Here is a 15,657-nt window from a genome sequence, read left to right on the forward strand (position 1 = left end):
AAAAAAAAAACAAGATCTGCAAAGGATTGCATATTTAATTTCGTGGCACTTTTCAAGTTAGATATTATCAGAAGTCTCAAAGTATGCAGTGATTTGCAGCTGACCAGATGTGGTGCTCCTTTTTGCTGGGTGCTGTCATTCTTGTTTTATACCCACCTGACTTTTCTACACATTGGAAAGATAACAGAATCAATGCTGGGGATTTCAGTCCAGGAATGACACCTGTGACTGAAACAACAAAATAACAGTTGAGATCAGTCGTGGTATAGAACTTCTGATGAACACTGTAGCACTCTTCCAAATAAAGGTTATCATAGGTGGTGTTTTTGTGCATGTGGAACAATTCACAGACGTCCATGGAATTTACTGCAAAGGGTACAGTGTTAATAGACTTGTTTGTGGTTTCTGATGAGCTTGATGTGACTTTAAGGGCAGTGCGAAAACATCTTCATCTGTCAGTGTGTGGACATTACTTCACGACCATTTCTAAGAGCATGGCAAAGGGCATTCTGCTAGCCACCTGTCTATAAATAACTAAATATTATCAACCCAGACTTTAAATTGCATTTTATGGGTTGTTTTAGGAACATGCAACATAAACAATTAGATTACATGTAGTCCTACAACATTCCCAGTAAAGAGAATGAAATTACATAGAAACTTGCTGTCCAGACCACTTCCAGGTGAATTATTTCTCTTGCATACACATTTGAGGGACGTGATGTACCTTTAAAATAATGTATGAATGTCTTGAATTCAACTCATACAGTACTGAAGTGTGTGGATAGACAGCATCTCACTGGGAGTACACGGCATGTAAGCAAAACCTGAAGAGATGATGCTGTGTTTCAAAATGTGAGAATGCAAGCCCTCTTTCTCTGTGCAAGGCTACGAAGCCCACTTCATTCCTGAGATCGGAAGTAAAGCAACAGATTTCGGGTAGCATCCAGGAGCTGGTTATATAACCACACTTTCAGTTCTGTGTCCGTGGTTAAAATGAGTAGGAAGCTTAGTCACTGTGGATTCATTGTGGATATCACAAGCCTAAGGGCAGATCGACTGCTGCAACAGGTGTTGTAATGAAAGAATAGGAAGGATGAAGGGAAGACATCAAAAGGTCTACAAACATAAATGCTGCAGGAGAATATCGGGGACCAAAGCAAGCATGATAGTTGATTAGCTTAAGAAATAATATTCCCACTGCTTTAAAGAACAATTGTTCACAAGAATTCACACATAACAAACCTCAGCTCAAATAATGAGACCACATGCCCCTAAACTGCCTCTACAGAACCTTGTTAAAGCCAGGTACCACGCAGCTCTAACAGCATACCATGTATTTCAAGAAAGGATCTATATAGTATACGATGCTGTCCAGGAGTTAAAAATATTTTATGTGGGGTAAAACTGGACCTGGGTAATCTTGGTTGTTTGTTAATTTTTTTTAAATGAAGGATTAATGAGTGGACTCTGAGTTCCCAAAGTGTGTGAGTTCTAAAAAGCAGCGTTCAGCACTGTCAGAGAGGCATGGATCCTGTGGTGGTGCTGCTGCTGCTTCACAGCATCACAGGGCAGGAGTGAGGACTGATTTGGAGTTTGCTGAGGCACAGTTGCAGTCAAATGATGTGAACTACAGGAACCAGCAGGGAGATGTTCTCCTTGGTTAAGTGGTTATGCAGCTTGAATTTTTTTTTTTTCAAAGTTAAGGATGGATTTTAGAAATGAAAGCAGATGTAAGAAATGTACAAGCATGGACAATTAGTGCCATAGATAATGTAGGGCCACGCTGAACACCAGCAAGACTTACTCTAGGATAGCAAATTCAGTTTCAGAAGTGGACTTCTGTTTAAAGTGAGATTGTCTTAATGCAGAGAAAAATAAATGCTGTGTGGACATGAAGTGCTGGACAAAGAACATGTGGGCTGGATTTAAGCAGTCCATTTGTTATATCTGTGCCACATGCTATGGTAAAAATCCTGAAATACCTTATGTAATGACTCATTTGATATTAAGATGTGTAAGTGTTCATAAACAATGCTGTTCATCTTGTGTATGTGCAAGTGTAGGTGGAAACTGGAGTTCTGGTTGTGATGACTCAGCCTTTATTCACTGTTTCTTTTATTTCTGATTTATAGAGAATATCTCTCCTTTCCTGTGCACTTAGATAGGTCAAGTCCTGGCGTGGAGCAAGGGCTGGAATATGGTTGCTTCTTGGAATAATCTTGAGACTGTTTCAGATATTTGGTTGTTAAAACCTCAACCTCCTGTTGTAGGTGGTGATGCTCTTGTTTGGCTCATGGTTCTTCACTCTCTTTATCGGTAATCTACTCAAGATAATTAGGAATTTCTATCTGCTCCTTTTTCAGATTTTACCTGTTATTATTAACCCGCCTTTATAGGTATAGCTAAGAGGAGTATGCCTTTCATTAACTTCATATTCTGAAAAAAAGGATTCTCATTTATTTCTCCAGAGTACATTGATAAGCTGATGACCAGTTGAGATGCAGTACAGAGTGTTTATATAAAAACTATGGGGAAAAGAGCAAATTATTTTATTAGTATCTCAGGCCTTGGTTTCTAAATTGGTATCTATCTAAATTTCCAGCATTTTTTTTCCTTACTGTAGAGCTGTAGCTGTATCATTTATAATCTTGAGACTGTAATTTCAGTAACCTCTCAGCTGACGCAGTCTCCTTTTGTGAGGTATGAACACGGTGTGTTACCTTGTAATAATACCAAGTTTGGACTTTGCCAGTGAAGGATCTAAACCGTTGACAATTGACTTGCAGGCTGCAGGCACTAAGTATAGCCAGCAGGTGGAGGGCTGAAATATTTGCTTAAAACTGAATTTCAGCCATCTATTGCAGATACAATATGCCAAGTGTGTTGGTATGTGAATGGAGTAGGGCTGCCATTTTGTCTTTTGCCAGTTTGCATTTTGTTCTGATATCTTGCACTCCAAACAGGAGCAACAGAAGAAAGATGTGTATGATACCCCTCAGTTTTTCCCCTTCTCTCCACCATGGGTCTTCTGGATCCATTCTCTTTCTTTTTAGCTGGTCAGCTATCCCAGCTTGACTTTTCCCTGACTGATTACAGCCTACCTGTGACTCTTCTCCTTCTGTGCCTCTTTAAAAAACCTGTTATTCAAGGCACTAAGAACCTGCAGTGAAATCCTGAGCATTCACGTGACCTACTGATGTTTAGGACAAATGATTGCTCAGAATCAGTTGAGAGGGCATCTAGAGAGAAGGTATCATGACTTGTAATACGGCCATGCCAGCAACGCCAGCTCAGTTTGACCATGTTTTTCATAGCTTTGTAATGGTGTCCTAATGAATATTTATCATTATTTGTGAGACCCTATTTTCAGCAGTTGTGTATTATAGTAACAGATGACAAAATGTGCATTTTAGTTTGTAATAGAATTGTCTCTATTTTAGCTGTTTATTATGATGGGGATGTCACTCCCATTGCATTGTCTGCCATAGAAACACAGCTGGAGTATTGGCAGGCTGGCAAGTTTCAAAGCATATTTGATTAGTTTGTTTCTTGTCCAGATGAAGGTCTCTCAGTGGAAATGTTAACTCTTTGGACTGTACATTTGTCTTATAGAACAGGTGAACAAAGTTTGCCATGCTTTTCCATTTAGCATTAGTAGCTAAAATAAAATTCCTTCAGTAACAAAACAATGCAAAAATATTTTCTGAAGTATTCAATTGTATTAGACCTATACCCATTTTAAATCAGTATAGATGTTCTGTAAGTGTTGCTTTAAGGAATGCTTGTTAGATGTATGCACCATAAGAAAGCTGTATTTGCTCCTTATATAATGAAGTAGTAACTTATTTTGAATGATAACAAAGCCCTTTGCTCATGGGTCAGATTGTTCTTCACCTTCCCTATATCACTACCGCACTGGATTGATCAGAGAATTAGTGGAGATGGTTACTGCTCATTATGCATGCGTATGGCCTGAAGTTCTCAGCTTTAGCCTCTTCTTTCAACCCTAGTCAGTGTATTAATTCAGTAAACATACAGGACCTAGAATACATTTCCTGTTCTAGATATTCTTTCACTTGTATTGGACACTTAAAAAACCCAACCAAGTAGAAAACCTTGCCCCTTCCCCTCCCCTTCCCCCACTGTCCCCCCCATTTAAAAAAAAAACACTCCAAAACAACTACAAACCCATAAAACAAGGCAGAATGGAAATGTTAATTAAAGTAAAGGCTTCAACCTAAGTTTCTGCCAACAGAAAGAACAGCTTTAAATAAACCCGCTTTACTTCTGGGATTACTATTTCCCTTCTGCCAAATAGTGCTGTTGGCCTGAGGTTACATTTTTGAAAGAAAAAAACTTCTGGGGAAGGTGTACAGTTTCAGCAAATGCCATTTTCAGATGAGAAGATATTTTATTAGAAATTCACAGTCAGCTCTACTACAAGTACAATGTTACATTGACTTAATGCTGTTTGATGGATGAAGCCATAACTTAGCCTCTGCAGAGTTGATCTTGAAGCTTCAAACAAGAGCTTCAAAGTTCAGCCTCAGTTACATAAACTCATTGAAATTTGAGTGGAAAAGGAATGATTGACTCCACCTTTTTCCAGTCTTTCTCTTGTTCTAGCTCTTTTCCTTTTTTTTTTTCAAGTGTTTTGATCTTGCTTTAGGGAAGTGTTCTGCAAATGCACTTTGGCTCTTAAAAATATCTGGAATTATTTAGAGCTGGATCTCATTTATCACTTGCACATTCCAAAGAGTTAACAAGGAACAAGTATTTCCCTTTTGTTCTGTGTAACACAGACCATTAAGTTTGTCACTAAGTGACTAGGTTTCACTGCAGTGCATGTTGCATTACATCTGGTTTCATCTTACATTCTCTATTTAGAAATAGAAATCCAGCTGTTGCCATAATGAAGAAAGAGGGCTGCGCTGACATTCTCATTTTTCAAAAGCACATTCTAGAGTACTTAAAGTGGGGACATCATTTCAAAATGATTGTCCTGGAAGAGCATGCAGAAAGTGTCAATAATATAACACTGCACACAAGACCAGATGTCCCATAGAAAAGACTAACTGAAATTGGAAGAAATTAACACTCAGTTTTCTAATATGCATCAGTGGAAACTTTTCCACACATGGGGGCTCAAGCTTGGATGCTTATATCGCTTCCCCTTCATTACTGAACAGAAAGGAAAACTATACAATAAAAATAGAAACAGATTTTTTTTTTAAAAAAGAAACAATCATACTGCTGTGTTCATTTCTGTCCTTTAGCAGTTCAATTTGCTGATCTGTATTCTTTGCATAATTGCCAATGAGTTGAGCTCACCTTTAATCTCTGAAGCACAACTGTCATTTGCATAAATGCAGCATCTAAATGGATGCAACGTAATCCCAGTGCCAATTCCTGAGCATCGTTACTTTTGATCTTTCCCTTATCATCTTGTTAACATTTCTTTCAGTTAAATTGTTTTAACGCAGTAAGGTTTGGAAAACTAGGAAGATTAGGTAAGTGATGTCAGGTTTGGCCTGTTCTGCTTTAAAAAGAGATGAAGAAAAGTTGGAATCAAGTCAAGGCCACTGTATCCAGTCCCTGAATTATTGTGAGTAGTTTTGCATGTACTAACTTTGTGGAGCTATGGGTTTTCAGTTCCTCACAGTTCAGAAAGAAATCCATGTTACATGATTATCATCCAAATCTCTTCTTGAACTATCCCAAGCCAAGTCAGTAATGTCAAACAGAGTTGCAAAAGAAGAGTTGATAAATTAAATCCTCTCCCATCCCCCCTTTCCCTTTTTTTTAATGTATAGATCTTTACCAACTGATTGATTTGGCGTGTTTGTGTGTCAGGAATGTAATTTAAAGATCATATATTTCTGAACTAACCTGAGATTTTGTTCTTGAAACAAGGTTTGTTGAAGAGACCTTTCAGTCTCTCAAAAATTATGATTCCTTTGGTGAGTGCCAAGCATTAGTTATGGTTCTTTCTCATCCAGAAAACAATGGATCAATTATATCAGTTATTTTAGTCCTCTGCTTCTGCTTCCCAATTTCTAATAAAATTTAATTACCAGAAGATGCAATGCTCCTTTTTTAAAAAGTTAATTAATTTAGTCTTCATCTGGATTTAATCATTCTGGGCACTTAATTGCTTTCAGTTTGATAATTCAAAATCATACAGTCAAGCAAAGACTATGAACTATGTTAGCATCGTTTTGTATATTTTATGTTGTTACAGAAAAGTTTTGAATTTTACCCTTTCAGCACCTTTGAACACTTGCTAGAGGAAGAAAATAAAAGCACAGAAAAAGCACAGAAATCCCTGTTTGATCTGTTGATTTTTTTTTTTTTGTTTTTGTTTGTTTGTTTGGATTATCTCATTTTCATTTGGCCGAAGAGTACTCAAATTTCCATTTGTGTGCTTGGTTATAAGAAATTGATTCAAATCCCTCCTTTTAACTGTGTTTGACTTTTAAGGGAAGCACTATTGAATGGGGCGTGGGAAAGGACAGGTTCAGACTACGTAAGATATAGTTATTACTGAGCTGTGTGTGTCTATCCTCATGTGATTTACCCCTTGAGCCTTGGAGGAAAAGGGGCACTTTTGGGAATCAGTCAGTGATATCACTGTTTTCTGTAGCTTCTGCCGTATGTCTCAAACAGTACTTCTGGTTCAGAGATGACTACAAGTACCTAAGTGCAGTTATTGCCATACTGTGCTCAAACGACTGAGTCCTGCTTAGAGGAAGGTTCAGTGTGGAGTCAGTGAAATGGCATGATTCTGGAGCATTGGCAAAGCGTGCTCAAACCTTAGATGTAAGCATAAAGACTAAGTAGTGAAAGTAAGAGACTTTGGCCCCATAACACTTGGATTTCAACTTGGCTGTGAGTGATGCCGTGTGACAGGCAGAGCTGGCACTGCGGTGCGCCCACTCCTCCACAGTATTCCATTCCATTGTAGCCTACACAGTCTGTACTCAAGTCATGCACAATCAACTCATGAAAACTACCACTGAAAATCACATTGTAATGTTATAAGTTTACGATCTTAATGTGGCTGCATTACAGGCTATCCAGGGCCATCCATGTTGGATGCACCTGATGTAAACTATTTGAAGAAAGAGGAGCATGGTTTCTCAAAATGCTTGTGTGTTTCTGGAGAAAGAGACTTTTACTTTCATAGCATTTTATTAATCGTTTTGTTTGATTTTCGTAAAGAATAAACACGCTTCTCTAAGTGTGGTAATAAACAAAACTGGATGGGTGAGAGGTTAAAGTGAGAATTCCTCCAGGAAATGGTCTGTAAGAAATACCAAGTATATTTTTGTAAACTATCACAGCAGGAAGAAAGAAATTGCTTCCATATTTGCAGCAGTCTACAAGCTTTATTCAAGAGACAGCAATGCAAATGGAAGGATATCAAGTGGGAGAATGATAATCAAGAAAAGAATTAATTTTTAAGGAGTGGAATGCAGGCTTCCATTGCTAAATTCAAAAGTAGATTTTATTGAGACATCCTATTACCATCTTCCTGATTTCAGAAGTGCAAAAGCAGGCAGTTACTCTGCGAGCATAACCCTGAGTCAAGAACACACTTCTGTATAAAATATCCTACTGTTCAAGTCCTATTCAATATTATTTTGCATCGTATCGTAGATTAATTTACAAGATGATTGAATATGAACATGCATTATTCAAGAACTTGAACAAGGAAAATCTTCTCCTTTTTACTCCCAGAAGACTTAGTTAAATATTAGTCTGCTCAGTGTATCACACTTAACTTCAGCTGCATTGTATACTGCTGCAGTACTTTGTCATATTGATCTGCTGTCTAGTCCTTAGAAACAATCTTAATATAATCTTAATAGATTAAAACATAATATAATTGTGTCAGATTATGCTGAAAGGAAATAAAAGCAAGAGTATTATGGAACAGTGGGAAGAAAACAATATTTTACTGACTTTTAATGTCTGTCACTTGTATGCAGTATGGGGTCTGAGCTTTTTGTTTGTTTGTTTGTTTTCTAAATAAAATGTGGTATTTGATAGAAGGTTTATATTCCCTGCTACAGAAGATTCCTTAGACAAAATACTTGATGTTATGACAAATACTTTAATAGAGGTGACAGAGAGAGTTCGTATTGACTGCTTTGTATTTGTTTCAGCAATGTTTTTCATAGTCCAATCAGCCAATTCAACCTATACGTATTTGCCTTGTCTTCTGGATTCTGTAGAATTTTACCAGGTATCATGAGTGAAAAACTATTGAGAATTATGTGAAATGTAATCAAGTAATGCTTGCTGCTGTGATGGAGCAAGTATCTGAGGTTTAATCGTAGACAAAATATTTATGAGTGGTCAAATAGCAGCTTAAATGAAAAGCGAGGGGAAGGAGCACAGTTTGTGTCTTTTTTTTTTTTTAAATTTAATTTTCATGTAGGGCTATTTGGTCACATTTTTCCGACAGGACTCTAATAGCAGTATCTTGAATTTTGATAAAAGAGCCTTTCACAGTTCCCAACTTGCTGTGGTGATATAAGAACTCCAGGTGCCATCTGACTTCAAAATCAGTACAGCATGTCCTATATAATACCTAGTTCTAAGAGCTGCAGTGTCTGAAATATCTTCATGGCAAGAGGATTAAGAGGAAAGAGAACACTCGACAAGACTTCCTAGCATCGTTAAATGCCAGCCACTGTGCCCAGGCAGCTAACCTGGACACATGAAATAGCTGGGACTTTCACATTTCTGTGTGTCAACAGTGTGTGTTAAATAGGAAAAGATCCTGATGGAAATCAGACTGCTGGTTGTTCGGGCTGATAGCTGAACAAGAGAGCAGCCTGGAGTAAATTACGTTCAGGTGCCTGCTCCTGCAAGTGATATGGTAGTGATGGAACCTTTTAGAAAGCACTTAGTGCAGGAAGGATTCAGATTTCTAAATGTCTTCAACCTGATAAGATTTTTCCATCATTTCTCTACCTTTCACTTCTCAGTCTTTTAAGAAAATTTCCATAATTCATAAAGAGCTTGAGCTGAAGTGCACAAAAGGAAAACCTCCCTGTGCCTTCAGGGGCTTCTTGTAGTCAGCAGTATTTGATTGTGAAGAACAAAGATCATTAGAATTGGATATGATCTCTGCTTTTACTACTAATGCTATTTTCTAGTGAGCTTTTGCTTCTTCATAGGGTTATGTTTCAGGGAGTGTTTTTTTTTTCCCCCTGTTTTCAGCCAAAAGCATAGCTAGTTCTCCTGTATTTGTTGTAAATGTACAGCTCATGTAGGTGTGGGAATGACATGCTAATTTGGTGTAAGAATTATACAAAGTGGAAGTGAACTAACTTCTTTTCATTAAAGTGTTTTCCATTTTGTTTTTGTCCTCGATGGAAAACATTTTGGAAAGCATGAAAGTGATGTACTGCTCAGCTGCCGAATGGCTTCCAGTTGCATGCTCACTACATTCTGTGACAGCGAAGGAAAAGCAAACTGCGATCTGCTGATGCTACTATATCTGTTTTTTAGCTTGGAAAGTTTCTCATATTTTAATGTCTTTGGGATATTGCATGGGTTGAGGTTTAGTGTTTTAATTGATATTTTTCTGAACCATTTTGTGCTAGACCATTATTATAGATCAGTATTGGTCTGGACTCTATAATGATGAGGATAAGAGTTTCCCTTTTTTAATATTCTTTTGAAACCCCTCTTACTATGGATTGGCTTGAAAACAGGATGCAGAGAGGCTGGGAGAAAATAACTTAAAGAATGTCAGTCTAAATATTAGCAAAGCAATTTCTTAAGTACAGAAGAAGAGTTGTGGCTAGCATCCAGTTACTTAACAGTCGAAAAAGAAGTAACAGGTAAGACTTGGTAGTTTGTAGTAATGAGAAATACAGTCAAACATAGTTATTTGAGAGATCTTTATTTCTGGAGAGCGTTGAAGTACTTTCACTTCTAGCCAGCATGATGTGATACTCTACAATATTATTTTTTACCAGTACTCTATCTATCCTGTAGTGGCTTTAACAAGCGACCAGACAACATGAAATAAACAAACGAATGCTGGGGGAATGCGTTTTGCAGAAAATCTTGCTGAGTGTCACTTTGCTATTCTGCAAAAAAAGAGAATAATTCAGAACCGTATGGGAGTCTAATAAAACTGAGTGTAAAGAATCCTCTCACATCCATTCCAGATGGTTGAGACTTTCCTTGGAACTGGATGTCTCATGTAAAATTAGCTCCCTGCTTATTCTCAGCTAATAACAGTCACAAAGGTGAAGAGAAGACTAATCTAGCAGAAAGGACACGAGAACAGCAAGATGTCTTTCTTGTAAAATAATTAATAGTGAAAGATACAATTCTGGTGCATGACCAAAAGGAGATGACTACAAATAAACAGTTTGATTTACTTATCTTATTGGAACAATAAGAAAAATCATATTTTCCAATAAGAAAATACTGAAGCTGTTAATGAATGATGTGCTCTGAAAAATAGTTTTGAGAGGAACAGATTCTCTTTCAGTGTACTGATATCTTTCAACTTTAGGAAATACTCAAGAAATACTAACCTTGAGGCAAACATTAATACTCCCCTAATATGTGTACCGTGTGTATGGGTCTTTATTCTGCATATATGATTAATATTCTGTAAATACATTATGCCAAACAGATTCCTCCTGAATACATAGAGACAGGTGCACAGCTGGCACAGAATGCTCTACCTGTTATAGAGCATATTCCTATAAAACAACCACCCATCCTCAATATTATCTAGTTCAGTGTTTAATGATACTATCAGATTTTCTTTGCTCACCTGCCAGGATTTTGCCATTGACTGCAATGAGTATGTGAAAAGTGTGCACCTTCTTTTGTTGGTGCAAGTACACACTTAGTATAATTACTGCCTTAAAACAACAATTCCTGAGATATTCTTTAATAATAACAACCTAACAGCATAGTTGCCATGGACAACAGTTGTTACAGTTGTTATCAGCTGTTTATCTAGTGCACAAACATTATTTTTGTGAGTCATTGCTATGGGCCTGAAGATGTTATAAAGAGTTGGCAAAAACATGTTGCTATTAATACATGAAACCTGCTCTGCCAGTTAATTGGAAACACTTTGCAATGATTGTTTTGCTCTTGTTGCTTGACTTTAGAAGATCTTTAATTCTAAAGAGATACTAGAGGCTGGGGATTTAAAGTAGATCCGATGGCACTTGTTCCCCAATTCATTTAAAAAATCCTGAAGTGGCTTTTTTTTTGTACGGCTAATTTTGAATGCACAACCAGATTTATTATCTGACATTTTTACTACTGTGGGATTATTAAACTGAAGATTCTTTGGGAAGATTTTTGTCTAAGCATCACTCCTCGTTGTTTCATTTCACGTGTCTGGCTCTTCTGCCTTCCTTCTGAGTGTGACAAATGTGCTTAAGCATACATCCAATTTGATCCCAGTAGAAGCAATTCTTTTTGTTCAATAAATGTAGTGGTTTGGGTTTAGTTGTCCCTAGTTATCTTAGACTTGCTCTGGGATTTATGTTGTGCATAGGCGCTGCTGTTTCTTGCAAATTACATAGAAGAGTATTGTTCATTTGATATTTAAAATTTTAAAAATAATTTAAAACAATACATTTAAAAGTATTTTTTCCACATTCTCAGAAGAAACCTTAAGAAACCTTATGCAAAATTGGTGTGGTTTATTTCATTAGATTTGTGCAGACTTTGTAAGTTCTGTGAAAAAGTCTTGTTGAATAAATGTCACACTTCAATTTATTTTTTGACTCTTCTAATGGTGGACTAACATATAGATATCACTGGACTTGCAAAAGCTCAACTGCAGAAATATTCATTACAATCTTTTACTCTGATCCAAGCTCAGTCTGTGGTATTTCTTTTAAAAGACTGTGGTTACACAAAAACACCATGCTAATTAATCAGCCTCTTTAGAAGTCAGTTGCTGAAACAGCTTTTTGGGTTGGTTTAATCTTCTATTGCTCTGATCATGCTCTATCCCTGTGCCCAGTTCTACAGAGTTCCTTGAATACTCAAAGATAGGTAACTCTTCCCTGTCTACTCCTCACCTCCCTGTCAATAAAGAAATAGATTTATGTTAGCAGACTTCAACTCAAATTCAATAAATGGTTTCTAAATTTAAGGATGCTCAGTATTATGCTTTGAGATATTCACAAACTGCTTTATAACTTAAAGAACGTAGCAGACTTAGGCTTTCAATATGTTATAATATTTGTATGTCAATACCACATCATTACCCAAATATAAATATACAAATATGGCTCCATGATTACCTGAACTCAGATCCTGACTCAAATTTCAGTAAAATTTAGAAGTCTGTTATATATCCTATGGCAAAGAGCCCTAGTGAGTAGCTAGAACTGACAATGGGGAGAAGTAATTCCTTCATACAATTTTAAGTAAATATTAAAATAAAATCGAGGTTCTAGCACTGGATATGCTAAACAGTACACTTTCCAGCAATGAAAGAATGTGCATAGCATGAGCCAAAAATTCCTTGGTAACCTACCTAATAACAATATGTAAACAGTAACCTTTCTGCTGTCCCTGAGTCTTGCAATATGTTTTGACTGAAGTATTGCTACGTATTATGTGCTTCCTGCTTTACCAGCCTTTGGCTATGTTGTTTGATCATACAGTTTAGGTGGTACTAGACAAATATTTACTGTATACTCCATCTTATTTACTCATACTATTCACGGAATCTCACAGATGCAGAGCAGGCTCTGGCCATATATACTGACATCTTGGCAAAGGTGTCTTAATTGGATTATGCTCCAAGAGCCCTAGGGTTGTGACCAAATATTGTCTGCTAAGGTGCTCTCAGACATTTAGCTGCAGAGCTAACCAGTTAATTGTTTTTAGTTGTTTTTTTCTTACCATAACCTCTCTGTGGCACCTGAGTTTGCCAAGTCAGTTCTGCCTTCAAATCTTGATTAATACCTACAGAGAGCTCTGGGATCCTTAGGTGAAGTAATATAAGAGAGTGATAACGTTTCTGTAATATGACTTCTTTACGTTTTCCTTTATGCAAGAAGGAAGATGAAATCAATATAGCTTCATTTTTATTTATACATCTGAGCTAGTGAAATTTCATTTGAAAACATTTCAGTTCCCATCAAACACACACAAAAAAAACCATTTGCAGCTGCTTTCGTTCAGTAGCTGGATCTAATCCTTTTACAGAATTTAATAATGTGCTTTCTGAAATGGAAGTAAGTGGCAATTTTCTTAATGCGGTTAGCACCATACTTAATATTATAATAATACTGATTTATAATCTTCTCATGTCTCCATTATATTTTTCAGTGTTGAATAATAGTTTCTTCTAATGTTTGTTGGAATGAATATGAGGACAAATAAGCTTACAGGTGTTGGAAGGTGAAGTTTGTGAATATGGATGTTATGATCAGTAATTACTTGCCAAGAATCTTTCAATGGCTGCTAAACAGAATGAAATTCATCTCTATGTTATTACAAGGTAGGGATAAGTTTATAAAGCATTGAGTGAGATGCTAATTAGCTCTTCTAGAACTAAGGAGAAATGAAATGGCTGAAATCCTATGGGAGGTATTTTCATCTTTAATCAGGCGTTTTAATGGTTTTGTGCATGTTGTATCAAATCTATCTTTCTTTGCAGTAGAGTTAACTGGTCTTGATTTTGCCCAGCAATTATTTAAAGAATAAAGAGCTATTATGGAACTTCTTGGATTGATGAGCTTATAATTACTTGTGATAGTGTGGTGAGGCCACATGAAGCACTAGGACTTGAATTATTCATTGAAGGATCACTTAATACACAAAAATCAACTTCCTTCAATAACTGATATTTCATTACAGATTCCTGTTATACTATGAGCTGTGGAAGAATGCCATAGACACACTAAATTAAATTAACCAAGCAACAGGGTAAAATAGCATATAAAAATGTCAAATTGAGGGAGAGAGAGGTAGTGTAAAGACATCAAAATAATTAAGTTTAGATGAATTATACTTAAAATCCCAACAGACCTTTACAATTTTTCAGAAATCATTTTGGGACTTACTAAGGTTCTATCAACCTCGATGCCAAATAATATGTATATATGTTTATATATAGATTCCACTTGGGTAGACTGGGAGAACAGTTTTAGTATATGAAGATAATTTTCTAATGCCAGTACCAGTCAGAATAATGCTAGTAAGATCTGTCCATTGGTGGTTAGATTTGTCTCCACCTATACATTTTCAATGACTTTGGAATGACTCCATCTCTACCTCTAGCAGTATTTAGTAATTACGATGGTGGAAGTCTGGCTCTTATAGCTTTTGTATATCAAGAGGGACTTTGCTAACAGGTGAAGTTGCTCTAGGTGCATGAATAAATTTTGTGTGTGCCATCTGCTGGACCCTGTTAGCAGTGCAGTCTTGACTTGTAGATCCCTTAATTGTATTTGTACCTCACTAAAGTTATCATATCTAATGAGATGATAGATGAACATGAATAGCATAATATCACCTCACCTTATGAAAGCAGAAGTTTTATTTAAGTGTGGCTAGTTGTTCACAAAATATACTTCTGCAAATGTAAGTTCTTTTTTTTAAACCACTGATGCATTTAAATTGTATTATTTCTAGAGTGGTGTAGCACTGTTGAGATCTTGTTTACATTATAAGATTAAAGTTCAGTGTTTGGAAACATTGGACTTATAAAAGCAGGCTTTTTTTTTTATTGTTAAAGCTTAGAATAATGGTAGACAGATGTTAAGAATGCTAGAGCTCAAAACTTAGCAAATTGAGGATAACTCATTTGAAAACTAGTATGTCATAGCAAATGTCATAGCAACTTTCAGTCATAGAGCAGGATTTATGATCCATTTATAATCCATGGATCAGAGCAGATTTGGCTCTTTTTTCATTGCTTTGCTTTATCTGACAATAATACAGTATGTTTAAATTGGGATTTTTATTTTGAACTTAAAATTGAGTTTAATGATCTATTAACTCGATTGTGTTGGAAAATGCAAACAGTTGACAATCTAATAAATTTACAATTGTTCATTCCCGTTTAAATTCATTTTCACTCCTAGAGCTTGTAAAATTCCGGGATAAATGTTTTTGAGAGTGTCTCATGATATCTGAAAATGAATAGATTTTTTTTCAAGAAGTAACGTTGAAGAGTTTTCAAGAGTTCTAGTGTATGCCATTTGCTCCCTGTATCTAGTATTTTAATATTAGAGTATTTTAAAATCAGTTTGTTTTCATACACATTCATACACTTAAACCTTTTTGTCATCTATTTTGTATTTAGATTAGGAAAACATGATGAAACGTAATTTAAAACATGTTTTTGTGCATACACACTTTATTTGATCACTTATTTTCTAACAGTGTATTACATTTATGTGCTGTGAGCAGCCCATAATCACAGTGATGTATTAAACAGTCTTCAGGTTTGATCTGTGTTAATAAACTGAACGTCAATGGAATAGTCACTTGATAATAGATTTGATACAGCTGTGAAGGTCACCTACACTTTTACAATATCTGGTAATAAAACACCATTTAAAATTAGTTATATACAATGGCATATATATATCTAGAAGATTTAAATTGTTTATATCCACATGGCAAGCTTTG

Source organism: Meleagris gallopavo, chromosome 12, assembly GCF_000146605.3.
Source record: "Meleagris gallopavo isolate NT-WF06-2002-E0010 breed Aviagen turkey brand Nicholas breeding stock chromosome 12, Turkey_5.1, whole genome shotgun sequence".
Lineage (NCBI taxonomy): Eukaryota > Metazoa > Chordata > Aves > Galliformes > Phasianidae > Meleagris > Meleagris gallopavo.